Here is a 16,730-nt window from a genome sequence, read left to right as displayed (position 1 = left end):
TATATATATATCAACGCACAGCCAAAACCACTGAAGCTTCAGACTTGAAATTTGGCAGGCATGTCCGCATGATTATGAAAGTAACCACTAAGAAAGGATTTTTCGAAATCTCAACTAGTTCGGGAGAAATTAATTAAAACCCCTTAATATCTGCGAAATTAAAACCTGTCATTGAAATTCAAATCCCTTATTTTCGAAGGCTTTCCTCCATTCAAATCATTATTCAATACTTCATCTCAATTTTTTTGTTTCTCACGTGATTTTTCGAGGCTTTTCTCAAGTCAAATCATAATGTTTCTCTCTATTGCTTTCATTTTTTCAAAACTAGAAACGAAGTTTTTAAGAACATCATCACAGGCGGACTATCCTTTTGAATTTAGAAGAGTGCAGTTTCCTGTTAAAGTTTGCTTTGCAATAACCATTATTAAGTCACAAGGACAGACATTAAAAGTAGCAGGGATCGATTTAAGAGAAGACTTTTTTTCACACGGCCAATGTTTTGCAACTTGCTCCAAAGTCAGTTCATCAAGCATTTTAATAATTTTAGCACCAGAAAAAAAAACCTAAAAATGTTGTATACAAAGAAGTTTTTGCTTAAACATAGGTATATCAATAAAATGTGGATGGCCTGTGTTTGCAAAGATAATCAATACTTTAAAAGGATCGTTAATAACAGTTAAAGATCGGTTAAGGACAAGGGCATATATGTAAGGAGTCCAGGGTCCCGGGATCCTCCCCAAATTAGAAAAAGTTATAGGTAATAAGTAATTATTATAGGGGATTTTCGAAACTAGGTGCACCAAGCACTGTTAACCCTGCTAATTCCATTACCCGAACAATGCCGGGTACGGGAATGCTAATTAACAATAAAAGATTTACAGAGAAGGATGTTTCTGATTTTTTCCTTATTAAGTTTATTCACACAATACTCTTCCAACACTTATTCATTTCAGTATTGCCCATCTAAACGAGAAAATACAGGGTGTTCCAAAAATGACTGATATATTTGAAAAATCATCAAAAACTAAACGGGTAGTGATAGAAATTACCGTTTGTTGCATTATGCTGGGATAACAGTAAATTTTCAGACGTATACAAACTTTCAAAATTAGTTACAATGTTCCGTAACAGAAATTCCTCAACAAAGATTGAAGATTTTTGAGTTGAACCGCACCATTGCTGCGGTCTTTCATCTGGTGTACTAAGCTAATTCTACATTAGCTACCATTTTTGTTTGGTTCTTTTGGCTCCTTTAAGATATTTTCCGCCTCCTACTCAGCTACTTTCTATTCCGGACTAATAAGTGCTAAAAAGCGCAGAACTGCAGTCTTCGGATGGAATAATTGAACTGGATGTCTATATTACGTATTTCTGCTTTAGTCGCGGCTTGGTGCAGTAACTAACTGCAAAAAAAAACTAGAAACAATGTTGGATCCGAAGTTGTCTTCAGACAAAAATTTCGGATAAATCAGTCTTACCTTTTCAAGGAGTTAAGTGAAATATAAGTCTGTGGGTTTCGTAGTTAGCAATGGGTGCAAGAAAGTCAAGTTTTTGGTTCTTTCTTGCAATTCGGTCTTAGCCTTGTTTCTGAATTGTTTTTACAGTGTTCTTCTTTTTTCATCCCATTTAATATGAAACACTTGGTATTTAATATTTAGTACACTACTTCTTTACTTTGTATGTGAAATACATATTTCAAGGATGAGATTTGCAATAAAAGAATGATGCGCTACTATTTCTGAATCAATTTTATCTAGTTTTTAACACGCTTTTTTCATTAAAAAAAACTGTTATATGACTATCTTTTTCATTTTTATGTCTTCATTGTAACTTAAACGACATCCGAAAAATATCTCTGACGATTACGTTATGACTTAAAGAAGTTCACAGAATCAAATAACAAGTACCATTAAACACACATAACACTGCACAAGTGACAAAAGGGACACTTACAGAAACGACACCTGGCAGAAAATTCGCAAATGGAAAAATCACGTTTTCACGATCCTCTTCAAATGGAAATTGGTACTGGATTATAGTTAAAAGGGGAAAGATGAAATGAACTATGAGGGGCAAAAAATGTTCTGTGTCAGCTTTCTGAGATAAGAATCTACTTAGTTTTTTCTTCTATGAAGACAATTTCGGGTAATCCTTTTAAGATAAATCCGAATTGCAAAATTGTTACGTATTCGGGTTTTCTTAATTTCATTATTTTTGCATTTCTTTAACGGGATTTCTTTTAGATGAAAGATAAAATTTTCACGACCGTTTGGTGTGGAATTTTTCATTTTAAACCTGTTGAATCATTTGCTGGTAAGATCTAAGAATTTGTTAAAGCTTGGTGAATTTTTTCCTTTCTACCTAGGCAAAGAAATGAAATACCAGACGGCTATAAAATAAAAATCCCTATTTGCAGCTGTCAGTAATTTGAAGGAATAATCTGAATTAAATAAAATTTGGTACAGTCATAGGAAAATAATCGGAACAATTAAGGGGTAGTCTTATTATTAAAATGTGCATCAACTTTAAAATTTTCTATGAGGAACCCCTTTGTTTACCCCATATTTGCGATCAACATCATCATTTTACTATGTATACCTAATTTGTCTTTATTCGCTCCGCAGCCGTCGCCATCGCTTCACAATTGAATTGAGAAAAAGCATCTCGTAATGTTATAAAGATTTTACATACTTTTGGGTATAATATTAAAACCACTTTAGGTACAGCACAGATTTTTTTTTTACATAAAAAAAGAGTTAACCCAACAATATTAACGTCATATACTATATCAAAAATGAAATTTTGATTTTTTTTATGAACTGTGAAATTAATAAACGAAAAGAGATCAAATATGCTTTTAGCTACAATATGATGAAATTGAAAAGCAACGTAAATAAAGCTCAAATTAACACAAAAATACAGCAAATAGCTATTTCAAGGCTACGATGGAGCCTCTTCACCAGTGCAAAAAACTCAACACACAACCAGAAAGTCGTAGGAGATCTGAACGTCAACCACTTGGACACCGGTATTTATACCAAACAGGTAAACCAATAGGCATACACGACAGAAGACAACAACCAACCAATCAATTATTCATAACAAGCTAATTAAGCCCTCTCATTCGGGGAAGGCTTCTGCTTCCAAAGCTGACAATTGTTTTGACTAAGCAAAGGTTTTGAAAAAGTTTGGTTTCGATACTACTTTTTCTCCTCCAAACAAGATAAAGTTTACAAACATGAAGCAACCCACTGATTGCCGTAGCAACTGGGGCATTTATAGCATTTTCTGCAAGTGTGGTCTTGGTTATGTTGGTCAGACTAAACATGCTCTCAAGCACCGTCTGAAAGAGCATGAAAATTATGTTAGACATAAAGATCTTACTTGTTCATCCATCGCTCAGCATTGTTGGACTTCTGGCCACTGTTTTGATTTTTCATCTGCCAGAATCATTTGAAGGGCTACGGGGAAGAACGATTAAAGTTCATTTTTCTAAAAAAAAACTCTGGTTAACCAATAGGAACACGTAGATTATTACAAACGGTATTTAAGAGAAATATTATTCAGGCAAAAATCATCATAGTGAGTGAGTTTTAAAAGGGAAGAACGAAGCTAACTCGGGAAAGATTTGAGGTCTCAAGCTTTAAAACGCACTGAGGAAAATTTGTGCATGGCGGACTATGATCATTCTTCCCCTTGGCTCTTCATTTATAAATATTCTTGGGGCTATGACCTCGATTTTTGGGAAGCTTACTATATTTGGAAAAACTATCATTCTCTATTCAGTGATTTTGCAGAACTCCATTTTTTCCTGATGTTTAGAAGCAGTTTTTATAGTTTTCTTCTTCGAGTTGTTCGTTTTCTCCCACTCTTTTTGTTTCTAGGTTTGTTGATTGCAATGTAAAGAAAGAGGAGCATTGGTCAACAGAAGAATGAAATCACTATTGCGATACTGCACAATAGTTATTTTAAGGCACACGGGGAGAGGGAGGGGGCGTTACGTGATCAAGGAAGAAATGGGATACATGCAGTTCAAAGGCCCACTGGCGCATCAGACTTAAATTGTATAAAAAATGGATTTGCCTTAGAAAGGGGACCAGCTCCGAGCAACAGATAAACTTAGTGCAGCTGCTTTTATTTCTTGAAAAAAAAAATTGAACACGTTTTCCAGATACGACTGTAAAGAGCCCTATAGATTCTATGTCGAGAAGGTTACAAGAAGTCACAAACCGAAGACCGTAGAAGACCGTAGAGCCAATGTTGCGTCTTTGGGAGGACAAAACCTCCTACAGAGGCATTGTTTTAACATTACTGCTGATCCTAATACAGTAGTTTAGATATAGATAAGGATTTTTGAACCCTCTCCAGAAGGTATAATCTGGTTGCTCTAGTGCGCGAAGCAATTATACTTCCAATTTAGGTTCTTTTTTTTTTTTTTTTTTTTTTTTTTTCAAATCTGTAACCGTAATATTACGTTTTCCCAAGTTTGTAAGTAACTTCAGCCATTTCCTCTGAAAAAAAAAATAATAATAATAATGAGAACTTTGACCTTGAAAGTACAATTTTAAATGCGGTGGTGGTCCCTAACTTGTTTTTCACTAATATCTGTTGTTCGATTCGTTAGAATGCAATAAAATTTTGCACATGAGTTTTTTTAGTTTCAGAAACTCATTCATAAAGAAAAGAAAAAAAATAGTGGTTCCTATTTGAAAATCTGTTTTAAAAACGGGACTGTAATTATATTCACCCTGCAGATCCATTTCGGAGGGATATTTCACGTCACCATTTCAGATTTAAAGGTAGAAAACTAAGTTACTGTTGAAGTTAACCGGGATAGAAAATATCCCAAAGAACTTTGCAAGACATCTTGTTTCTTCAATTGACCTTAAACATTGAAAACCCGCGACTTTATGGATGTCTATTAGTTAAACATTAAACGGGGCTCAAATTCGACCATTTTCTCATTTTATAAATTTATTTTGAGTTAGCTATAACTATTGGAAAACTTGATCTTCTAATTGAACTTATCACAGGCTGTTCTTAATCCATTTTCAAAGTTTGACTTGACTTGACTTGATTCTCTTAATGCCTAGTGGCGCATGAGGCCGCTAGCGTGGCATTCCATCCCGACCGGTTTACCAGCGGTAGTTGGACCAGCTTGGCCAACCAAAGACCTTTATTTTAAAACTTTACCACCGCACTTTTTATCTGCTTGTTTTTCAAAAACGATTAGAGTTTCAAATTTATTACTTCTTGACAAAACCAACACTGTAAAAAAATTCCGAAACGTTACTGATTATTTTCATGGAACGTTTCGGGATTTCACCGGTTTTCATCCCCTCCCGATAAAAATCAAGTATCTCTGTCGATGGCCCCACTTAATTCTTATAGGCCGCGGCAATCGCTGAAACCAATTGCAACAAAGAGGGCGCTAAAGGGCACCCCTGTTTCCATTACTTTGCCATTGATTGGTGGATTCAGGGGTTCCCAGTGGCGCCTCTTGCGGTCAAAATGGGCGACGTCCAATCAAAAATATAAACAAACTTTGAAACGTTGATTATGAATGGTGGATGCATGAGCTGCATTGAAACGTTGACGGTGATTGGTGGATGCATGAGCTGCATCGGTTTAACACAGAAAAGTCAAAAATTGTCAAGGCACGTAAGCGACGTGCCTTGACGTTAAATCCCGGTTACCACAAATTTGCCATTTCAACTGCGCTTGCGCACGGACTTAGCTTTTTGGGCTTTCTGTTTTGAGATTTCGTGTTGCTTGTTTATATTTCGGCTGAGCTAGAGGCCCAACAAATTAATGAACGCAATTAGAATATTTTCACAGCGATTTCGGGATACATTATATGAAATACGGATATGAATAACCGATTATCTTTAAAAAGAAAAGAGAAAAATGACACTTCAATACTTATTGGTTTGGAAATATTTATTTAACGTAAACGTAACGCACGATATGTACTTCAAAAATGATTGGAATATGAGTACAGATATCCGTCTTTTGCGGATATTTTACGTTAGGCGTAAACAGCTCAGTTTTCTACATTTGTATTTAGGTTGAGAGTTCAGCTTTGTATTAGAAGTGATGCTGTAATTCGAGTACGCTCTTCTGACGTTAAAAATTTGGCTCTGAAAAGGGCCTTTGTTTCATAGAAAAATCAGACTCCGAACCCAATAATAATTAAGACTCAAAACTCAATAAGATAAATAAATACCTTTGTGCTGAACAGTAAAGACAAAACAACGTAGAAGAAGCACAAATTTGTAAATTACAGCAGACACGTGTTTCGGCGTTACAGGGAACGCCTTTTTCAATGCAAAAAATAATGAGCTTATAGATGAAAAGACATCCGACAAAAGCCAAGAGCAAATAAGCATGCAGCTTAAAAGATAAAAACAGCGGATTAGCCAAACACCAATGACAAAGTTATAAACCGATCAGGAACCAATAGGAATGCAAGCAAAGGCCAAGAGCTTTCTCTTAGGTTCGAACCCAGAAAGAAAGAATTCAATTGGACAAAGATTAAGCCGAAGCTTTAACAAAAAGAAAAGAAATTGTCAGTAACCGTGAACCGCAAGAAAGGAAAAGCTGAATGGAAAACCATGAAATAAAATAAACAAAAACAAAAAATATTCGAAAAAAGGAAAAATAAAGATAAATTGAAGAAAATTGGGGGGGGGGGGGTCAATCAAGACAAAAAGGTAAAAATAAACAAAGGGAGATCAATAAAAATTAATGGAAAAAAAGGGGGGGATGGGGAAAGGACAGTATTAAAGATATGGAAGCCAAATGTTAGAAAAATATGGAACTGCACTAAGATCGTTAACTAAGTTAGAACTGTTCCTCAAAATATGAAAGGATTCCCAAAAGTCAAGATCTGATGAATTGGGGCATTTTTGGATAATCTGATAAGAGTTAAAATCAAAAGAGTGATTCGAATCCCAACAGTGTTGAGCAATACTAGACTTATTTAATTGTTGTTTTTTCACATAATTTTGATGCTCTTTCAAGCGAATTTTTAAAGCACGCCGAGTCTGTCCAATATAGGCAAGTTTACAACTACAATTAATTCTATAAATTCCACAACAATTAAGAGGGTGAATAGGATCTTTAAGAGAAGAGAATGAAAGTTTATTAATAGGAGAGAACACCACCTGGAATTGGAAACGTTTTAGAATCTTAGCAACCTGATAGCTTACAGATGGAAAGAATGGCAAAACAACCACATTCTTTCTGATGAAGGTTCGGTTAAGAACATTAGTTTGGGATTTATTTGAAAGTTTTTTATAAATGGAATCAATCAAAGTTGGCGGATAGTCTCTATCAATTGCCACAACTTTAAGATAATTAAGTTCCACTTTGAGAAGTTCCGACGAAGAACAAATATTAATTGCGCGATAAACAAAAGAATTGAAAGCAGAATATTTTTGATTTGGAGGATGAGACGATAGTCTATGAGGAGGTAAAGAAACAGCAAAAGGTTTGCGATAAACAGTAGTTTCAAAACCAATTTCAGTACGAGAAACAAGTACATCAAGAAATGAAATGCAATTATTCCGTTCTTTCTCACAAGAAAACTGAATATGAGGATCAATGGAGTTTAAAATAGATAAAACCTCATCACCCTCAAACTGATTCTGGTTCATTAGAACAAAACAATCATCAACATACCGAACATAAAATTGAAACTGCAGTTTTTGGAACAGCTTAACCTCAAAATAATGCATGTAAATATCACTAAGAATGGGGCTAAGTGGGTTTCCCATAGCCAGACCATCTAACATAATATAAAATTTCCCATTAAAAACAAAAGAACGTTGCTTAAGACAAGTACGGGTAAGGAAAATTAAATCCTCAATTTCCGTATTGGTGAAATGAAATTCAGAAAGTCTTCTACGAAGGCATAACAATGAACCCTCGACGGGAACGTTCGTAAATAAAGAGTTAACATCAAAAGAAGCCATAAAAGAATTATTTGGAACGAAACTATGAATTTTTTTAACAAACTCGACAGAATTTTTAATAGTAAATAAATTGTGACTCCTAAGGGGAGAAAACACAGATACTAAATATTTTGCAAGTTTGTACGAAGCCGTACCAATATTGGAAACAATCGGCCTGAAAGGAATACCAGCTTTATGCACCTTAGGTAAAGCATAAAATCTAGCACAATTAGCAATAGATGGAACAACAGAGCGTTTAACATTTGAAGGAATAGACTTAACAGACTTGACAGCAGATGAAATAGTTTTTAACTCTTTATCACTAGGATCTTTAGAAATTTCAACATATGGCCCAGAAGAAATCAAATCATTAGTTTTATCCACATAAGATGATTTGTCAAGAACAACAATTTGGCTACCCTTGTCAGCTTTGGTAACAACCAGATCAGAATTCGAAACTAAGTCTTTAACAGAACGGCTTACAGTATTAGCAAATACAGGTTTAGAAATTTTCGAGTTAAAGTCAATATTAGAAGCTATAAGATGCCGAATCGAATCTTTTTGAGAGGAAGTTAAGGCACTAAATTTAAAAGCTTTCTCAACAGGAGCAATAAGCTTTGAAAAAGAAGGATTAACACTCACAGCAAAATTATCATTACATTTTAGAGCCCCAATTTGAGAATTACTTAATGGAACGCTAGAAAGATTAACAACAACATTCTTATTAACAACAGGTAAATTATCAAGAGGAACGACATGAGAAGATTTACAAAGCATAGCTAATTTCTTTTTCAAAACAATTTGATGTTTATCAGAGGAACGAAGGGTTCTAGACCAAGAATTTCTGTCAATAATGTTAAAGTTGGGAATGGAATTAGAAACCGAAAGATGTAAATCATAAAGTTCACGTTCAATAAACGATAAATGTTTCCTAGTTTCCTGGATCGAAGCTCTGAGTAAAGCCAATTTCGACCGAAAGATTACTTTGTCAATTTTGACAGAACGTGGTAAATTACGTTTCAAAGAAATAAACTTCGGAATAATTTTCTTGCGCCTACACTCTTGAAGAAATTTTAAATGGTTCAAAAAACGAAATTTCTTAATCCGAAGATTGGCAAACCCATTGATTTGAGACATAATCAAAAGCAAAAACAAAACCGAATGAGAATAAACAACATCAGACAATAACAAAATGAATAAGAAACAAGAAGTGAAAAGTCAAGATCAAATACAACAATAAACAAAAATTCCAAAAACAAAACAAAATCAAATTGCATAAAAGGCGGAAAATGTAAACGTAAGGCCCGTTTAAGCCACAAATAAGATAAATAAATACCTTTGTGCTGAACAGTAAAGAAGACAAAACAACGTAGAAGAAGCACAAATTTGTAAATTACAGCAGACACGTGTTTCGGCGTTACAGGGAACGCCTTTTTCAGTGCAAAAAATAATGAGCTTATAGATGAAAAGACATCCGACAAAAGTCAAGAGCAAATAAGCATGCAGCTTAAAAGATAAAAACAGGTGCTAGATTTTATGCTTTACCTAAGGTGCATAAAGCTGGTATTCCTTTCAGGCCGATTGTTTCCAATATTGGTACGGCTTCGTACAAACTTGCAAAATATTTAGTATCTGTGTTTTCTCCCCTTAGGAGTCACAATTTATTTACTATTAAAAATTCTGTTGAGTTTGTTAAAAAAATTCATAGTTTCGTTCCAAATAATTCTTTTATGGCTTCTTTTGATGTTAACTCTTTATTTACGAACGTTCCCGTCGAGGGTTCATTGTTATGCCTTCGTAGAAGACTTTCTGAATTTTATTTCACCAATACGGAAATTGAGGATTTGATTTTCCTTACCCGTACTTGTCTTAAGCAATGTTCTTTTGTTTTTAATGGGAAATTTTATATTATGTTAGATGGTCTGGCTATGGGAAACCCACTTAGCCCCATTCTTAGTGATATTTACATGCATTATTTTGAGGTTAAGCTGTTCCAAAAACTGCAGTTTTCAATTTTATGTTCGGTATGTTGATGATTGTTTTGTTCTAATGAACCAGAATCAGTTTGAGGGTGATGAGGTTTTATCTATTTTAAACTCCATTGATCCTCATATTCAGTTTTCTTGTGAGAAAGAACGGAATAATTGCATTTCATTTCTTGATGTACTTGTTTCTCGTACTGAAATTGGTTTTGAAACTACTGTTTATCGCAAACCTTTTGCTGTTTCTTTACCTCCTCATAGACTATCGTCTCATCCTCCAAATCAAAAATATTCTGCTTTCAATTCTTTTGTTTATCGCGCAATTAATATTTGTTCTTCGTCGGAACTTCTCAAAGTGGAACTTAATTATCTTAAAGCTGTGGCAATTGATAGAGACTATCCGCCAACTTTGATTGATTCCATTTATAAAAAACTTTCAAATAAATCCCAAACTAATGTTCTTAACCGAACCTTCATCAGAAAGAATGTGGTTGCTTTGCCATTCTTTCCATCTGTAAGCTATCAGGTTGCTAAGATTCTAAAACGTTTCCAATTCCAGGGTGGTGTTCTCTCCTATTAATAAACTTTCATTCTCTTCTCTTAAAAAATCCTATTCACCCTCTTAAATTGTTGTGGAATTTATAGAATTAATTGTAGTTGTAAACTTGCCTATATTGCACAGACTCGGCGTGCTTTAAAAAATTCGCTTGAAAGAGCATCAAAATTATGTTGAAAAAACAACAATTAAATAAGTCTAGTATTGCTCAACACTGTTGGGATTCGAATCACTCTTTTGATTTTAACTCTTATCAGATTATCCAAAAAATGCCCCAATTCATCAGATCTTGACTTTTGGGAATCCTTTCATATTTTGAGGAACAGTTCTAACTTAGTTAACGATCTTAGTGCAGTTCCATATTTTTCTAACATTTGCTTCCATATCTTTAATACTGTCCTTTCCCCATCCCCCCCCCCCTTTTTTCCATTCATTTTTATTGATCTCCCTTTGTTTATTTTTACCTCCTTTTGTCTTGATTGACACCCCCCCCCCCCCCAATTTTCTTCTATTTATCTTTATTTTTCCTTTTCTCGAATATTTTTTGTTTCTGTTTATTTTATTTCATGGTTTTCCATTCAGCTTTTCCTTTCTTGCGGTTCACGGTTACTGACAATTTCTTTTCTTTTTGTTAAAGCTTCGGCTTAATCTTTGTCCAATTGAATTCTTTCTTTCTGGGTTCGAACCTAAGAGAAAGCTCTTGGCCTTTGCTTGCATTCCTATTGGTTCCTGATCGGTTTATAACTTTGTCATTGGTGTTTGGCTAATCCGCTGTTTTTATCTTTTAAGCTGCATGCTTATTTGCTCTTGGCTTTTGTCGGATGTCTTTTCATCTATAAGCTCATTATTTTTTGCATTGAAAAAGGCGTTCCCTGTAACGCCGAAACACCGTGCCTGCTGTAATTTACAAATTTGTGCTTCTTCAACGTTGTTTTGTCTTCTTCAAAACTCAATATTTACCGAGGCGTAAAAATTAAATCAAAGAAAGCTTTGTAATTTCTAATTTTTATCTGTTGTCATCTCATATTTACTAACAAATTTAAAATGTTTTAAATTAGTTTGAGCAAGAGATTTGAAATCATCTAAGTCCGCGCGCAAGCGCAGTTGGAAATGGCAAATTTGTGATAACCGGGATTTAACGTCAAGTACGTAAGCGTATTTAGTGGGGCCATGCTTTGTCAAAATAGTTCCTGAATTGCTATGTTGCACGAATACAGAACTGTTACTGTTATGAAATGTATTTTTAGCTCCAAGTCTAAATATTAACTGGACGTATTTGTTAAGTGTATCGACTTCAGAGCAATTACTGCTCATCCTGCTTGACCAAGGGGGGCTTGAGGGGTTAAATCGAGACCCACGTGATAACAGGCCAGACAACTCCCCTCCCCCCCCCCCCCCGCTTCGTTACGCCACCAGTAGTCGATCTTTGAACTTGGCGCGAAACTTTGAAAGCAGTGCAGTCTACCAGTTAAACAATAGTGCTTCTTGGTCTGGTTGAAATAGATAATATTAACTTCGGCTGCACATTTTTGAATACAATACTGTTGGATTTATCTCATCCTTTCCACGTACCGGAATGTAGAGGCAATTAAAAATATATATATATAATATAAGTTTCTGCTGAGTGAATTTGAGTCAGCGATTTCCGCTTCCGAACAACCTGCATGTGAAGAAAAAAGGTGGGCGTCTCATGGAATAAATTTTAAAGTTCGGAGGTAAGTACTTTTCTCAGATAAACAAATTTACATTTTATGCAGTTAAGATTACTTACGTTTTCCTCCATTACACGAACAATTGTCAGTTTCCTTTCTGATATCTTTGTCTGTAATTTGTAATTTTAGTATACTGCTTTAATATTTGAAAACGGTTAACTTGCAACTTTTTAATTCTTTATTTTTTCAACTTTGTACACGCATTTATTCGAAATGGATTTTCCAAGCTGACAATATACATATGTCAAAATTTTCTGCAAATATACTTGTTGCTATCAGAAGCAACGTAACTTGGTGTTGATATTCAGTTAATATGTAAACAAGTTTATTGAAACAGGCTTTTAACTGAACTAATCTTATATTTTCCGTTTCGATTAAATTGTTTCATACGCTAGCATGTGTTATTTTGATCAAAAAACATTCCTTGATGGGCTTCCGTAGTTCTGAGATAGAAGATTAGATTTGAACGCCGGAGGTCGTGGGTCCGATACTCAAACATTTCCCCCCAACTACGCCCCTGCAATGTTATACAAACAAGCTGGTTCTGTGCGTAAATTAAAAAAATATATACGGTTTTTTTTCACTGTTGTCATTAAGTTTTATGATATTTATGCACACATTGTGGTTAAGTTAACGGTATTCATAATTTCTGGGCTTGCGAAAGATTAGTTTTGAGCAGTGGATACACAACGTGTTTTTGCCAAATGCTCTGTGCTTGTTTGTTTATGCTTAAAAAGGGCAAAATATCTTGAACTACATATTTTTTGAACTCCTTGGGTTTTCTGTTAATAAGCTTTCAGGAACTCTGAAACTGAAACATAAATTGAATTAAGGGGCTGTCTATAAAGTATTATGCAAACTTTTGAACAAATTCCCCCCCCCCTCCTCCTTGTTACATGTAAAGCTGTTCAACATGAGCATATTGTTATAAACAACGCGTGATGTCACACTCCTTGTTATCCCCTCCCTTCCCCCTGTCACAAAACTGTCACATTGATTTCCTAAAAGAGCATACTCAGCAAAAATGTTGATCTAAATTTAACATATATGAGGTTTTAAGTATTAAAGAAAGTTGGTAAAATGGTCATTCTATGAAAAGTTTTTTGAAAAAGGTTACTTTGTCATCAATTAATGCTTTTTAAAATAATTTTTCAAAAGCCTAAAATGATGAACTATTAAAGCCCCCCCCCCCCCACACAAGAATCATTAGCAGCAGAAAAAGCTGAAAATGGAAAAGTAGCCGAATTCAAAAAAAAAAAAAAAAAAGGCTGTTTAGATATTGAATACATTTTTTGGATGTACAACATACAGTATTCATGATGTTGTATTAATACATTCTTTAATTAACGTTTTTCAAGTTGAATTCCTGTGTAATTTTTCGAGAGTGCCCACCAAAGGGGGGGGGGGGTCGGAATCATAGTCTCATAGTAATGATAGCTTTTTCAACGGCTATAGTTATAAATAACTGTGCCCTTGAAATTTTAAGGGAGATGGAGATGTTTTGGGTTTTTTTTTTTTTTTTTTTTTTTTGAAGTTTTCATAATTGAAGGGGGTAGGGCACCGTCTACTTTGGGGGATGGCACCCAAGCATTTCACGTCTTTTGAAAAAGCATAAATTTGCTCAGCTAAGTTAACATTAATTAATATGGTATTATGTACTTTAATTTGATGTTATGTCTTTGAAACATAATTGCAGTCATGTTTCCCGTTTTCTTAAGAAAAAATGTTTATTTATTTTTTAAAATTTCATTTAATTCTTATTCAAATACAAATAGTAATATTATTTTTTGTTTTGATGTAATTGTAAAATGAAAGTTCATTTATTTATTTGAATACTTCTTAAGACTTAATGTTTCAATACAATATACGAGTAGTTAAAATGCGATTAGTTAAAAAACAATTTCCAATGAAAAATAAAACTGTGTTTATTTATCACTTTGTTTTAACATGATTGTAAAATTAAAATCGTGTTTAGTTATTTGAATACTTTGTAATACTTATAAATGTTTTTATGTCAAATATAATGAATTAAGCTCAGTGTATTTTTTAATGTATGATTATCGGTTCCTTTTTATGTTTTCAAATGAAAAAGTAGAACTTGTAATGCTACTAAAATAACAGAAGTCAATAATAAATAAACCAAATAGTTTTATTTAACCAAAATATTAATCGAAGTGCTCACTTCCCAATATCATTGTGGATCGACAAACGGATGACGTCATTTGCTAGTTGGATGGCCTTCCTATCTCGAAGGCCTCGGTTAAATATCTAAATCCCGTAGCTTTGTACGAATTGCAGGCGAGATTCTTGGTACAGTTTACTCGCGCTACAACATCATTCGACTAACGCGAATATGGTTATAACGAGAGTTTATCATGAACAACGAATTTTTCAATTAACGCGAGTTTCTCGTCTACAACTACGAACATTTTCGGTAAAGTAATTTCAGCAGAAAACAGAAGATTAGTTCATCACTCTTTCTTGTTTTTCTTTTTCTTCCGACACGTTACCTGATGTGTATGCACTGTCAGGGATAACAATCTGATCGCGCAGCATGAATCATCTTCATTTTTACTTCCTTTTACAAAAAAAGGAAGTATTGTATTCGCGAAAAAAATTTCACTCAAAAATCGGCCTTAATTTCCATTTGTCTCACCCCCGAATGAATGTTGAGTTTTTTTTTCGACCCGACCACACGTGGATATATGCCTAGGAATTTACAGACACCCGAAATATCCATTCTGACGACCCCCGAGTTAATTACAAAGAATTTTCTCGTGACGTCCGTATGTACGTGCGTATGCTCGTATGTGCGTATGTATCTCGCATAACTCAGAAACGGTATGCCCTATAAAGTTGAAATTTGGTAAGTAGACTCCTAGTGGGGCCTAGTTGTGCACCTTCATTTTTGGTTGAATTCAGATGTTCTCAAGGGGATCTTTTGCCCCTTTTTGGGGGGAAATCATTGTTAATTTCGATGTAAACTCAAGTGGTGTACAATTTGTCGGACACTTGGCGATATATCGCCAGTGTTTTGGTCGTCAAGTTTTTTCGCCAACTTGGCGACAAATTTGGCGATTTTTTTTTAAATATAACTTGGTTTCAATTTGGCCATTGTTGGTGATATTTAGAGAGTAAACAATTAAATCACATTAAAATTGCCAATAATGGGGAAATGACATTAAATTGGAGTAAAAGGAAGTCATGTGATGCACACATCAGCTCGTTTAAGTTATAAACATAATTACTGTACCTGCTGTACAGTACCATTACAGTCATGCATTTTATCGTTACTACCATGCTAAATGTACGTACCGTACTGTTTTATTTTGTAAGCTATTTCCAATTGATCATTTATTTTATTTTATTTATATGCATAACAAAACCGTAACAAAATTTTAGGTTGAATAATGCATTTTATTTTTTTTTTTAATACTAAAAATTCATTTATTTGTGTAAGAAATTTTTATATATTTAAGAAACGGTTTAAAACAATTTGAGAGGTGTTTACAAATGCCTAAATTAATTAGGTGTGTTTATAAAAAAAATCGTATAAATACCCTTTTTCACAACGCTAAACTTTAACTTACGCGAGGGGTCTTGGAACGCATTCTTCGCGTAAGTCAAGATTCGACTGTACTTGTTTGCAAATCTTTCATAGCTATTGCAACAATGCATTTGAAGCTTTCTTGCTAAATCAGGAAGGTGTCAAGTTATTATATTAAATTTACTTAAGTTTTCTCAGAAGGTTCCAGACACATGACGGGTTATAAACCGGCAGATTTCTGAATCCTTCAGAAAAGATTTCAGGAAGGTTACTGAATTTTTTTCTTATGTTACTGTCAGAAATTTGGCATATCAGCTGCCCATTTTTCCCAGGAACGTTTCTGGATGGTTTTTACAATGAATAACTATAGGTAGTTACTTTCGGTACGTTCAAATGTTCTGTATACCGTAAAACTTTCATTAACAAATTTACGTCATACATAGCTCATATTAACTTCTGCAGCACCTTATTTATTTATTTATTTATTTATTTACACCTCACCAATCACTCTACAGCACCTTAAAAGTGGCAAACTTTAGCTTCATAATTATGATTCCATATATGAGGCGTTATGTTGCTTAATGTATTTAATTCTACGGCTTACATGCTATATCAACGTCATATTTTATAGTGAAGCGTATTTTATAATATTAATCTGGATGCTTTCTGATTCACATCAAAACTTCTACATTTCCAGCTAAAAAAATTTTGAAAAATGAAAAAGCAAAAATCTGAATGTGATTAAATTGCACTTTAAATAATTGACCACAAACAATTTTTAAAAAATTGAGCATTGTGAGTGCATTTTATTGAATTATAAATTTTAATGTAATTTCTGACCTAATGCATCATTAAAAGACAAGTGTAAATGAGTTTTAAAAAACTAAAGCTACAGAATCAAAAAACAATTAAAACATACAACGAACAATAAAAAGACAGAATTTCGTGGCATGGATTTCATAAATTATCCAAGCCAAA

This window comes from Uloborus diversus, chromosome 8, assembly GCF_026930045.1.
Source record: "Uloborus diversus isolate 005 chromosome 8, Udiv.v.3.1, whole genome shotgun sequence".
In the NCBI taxonomy this organism is placed as follows: domain Eukaryota; kingdom Metazoa; phylum Arthropoda; class Arachnida; order Araneae; family Uloboridae; genus Uloborus; species Uloborus diversus.
The sequence above is the reverse complement of the archived record's forward strand: the minus strand, read 5'-3'. Positions refer to the sequence as shown.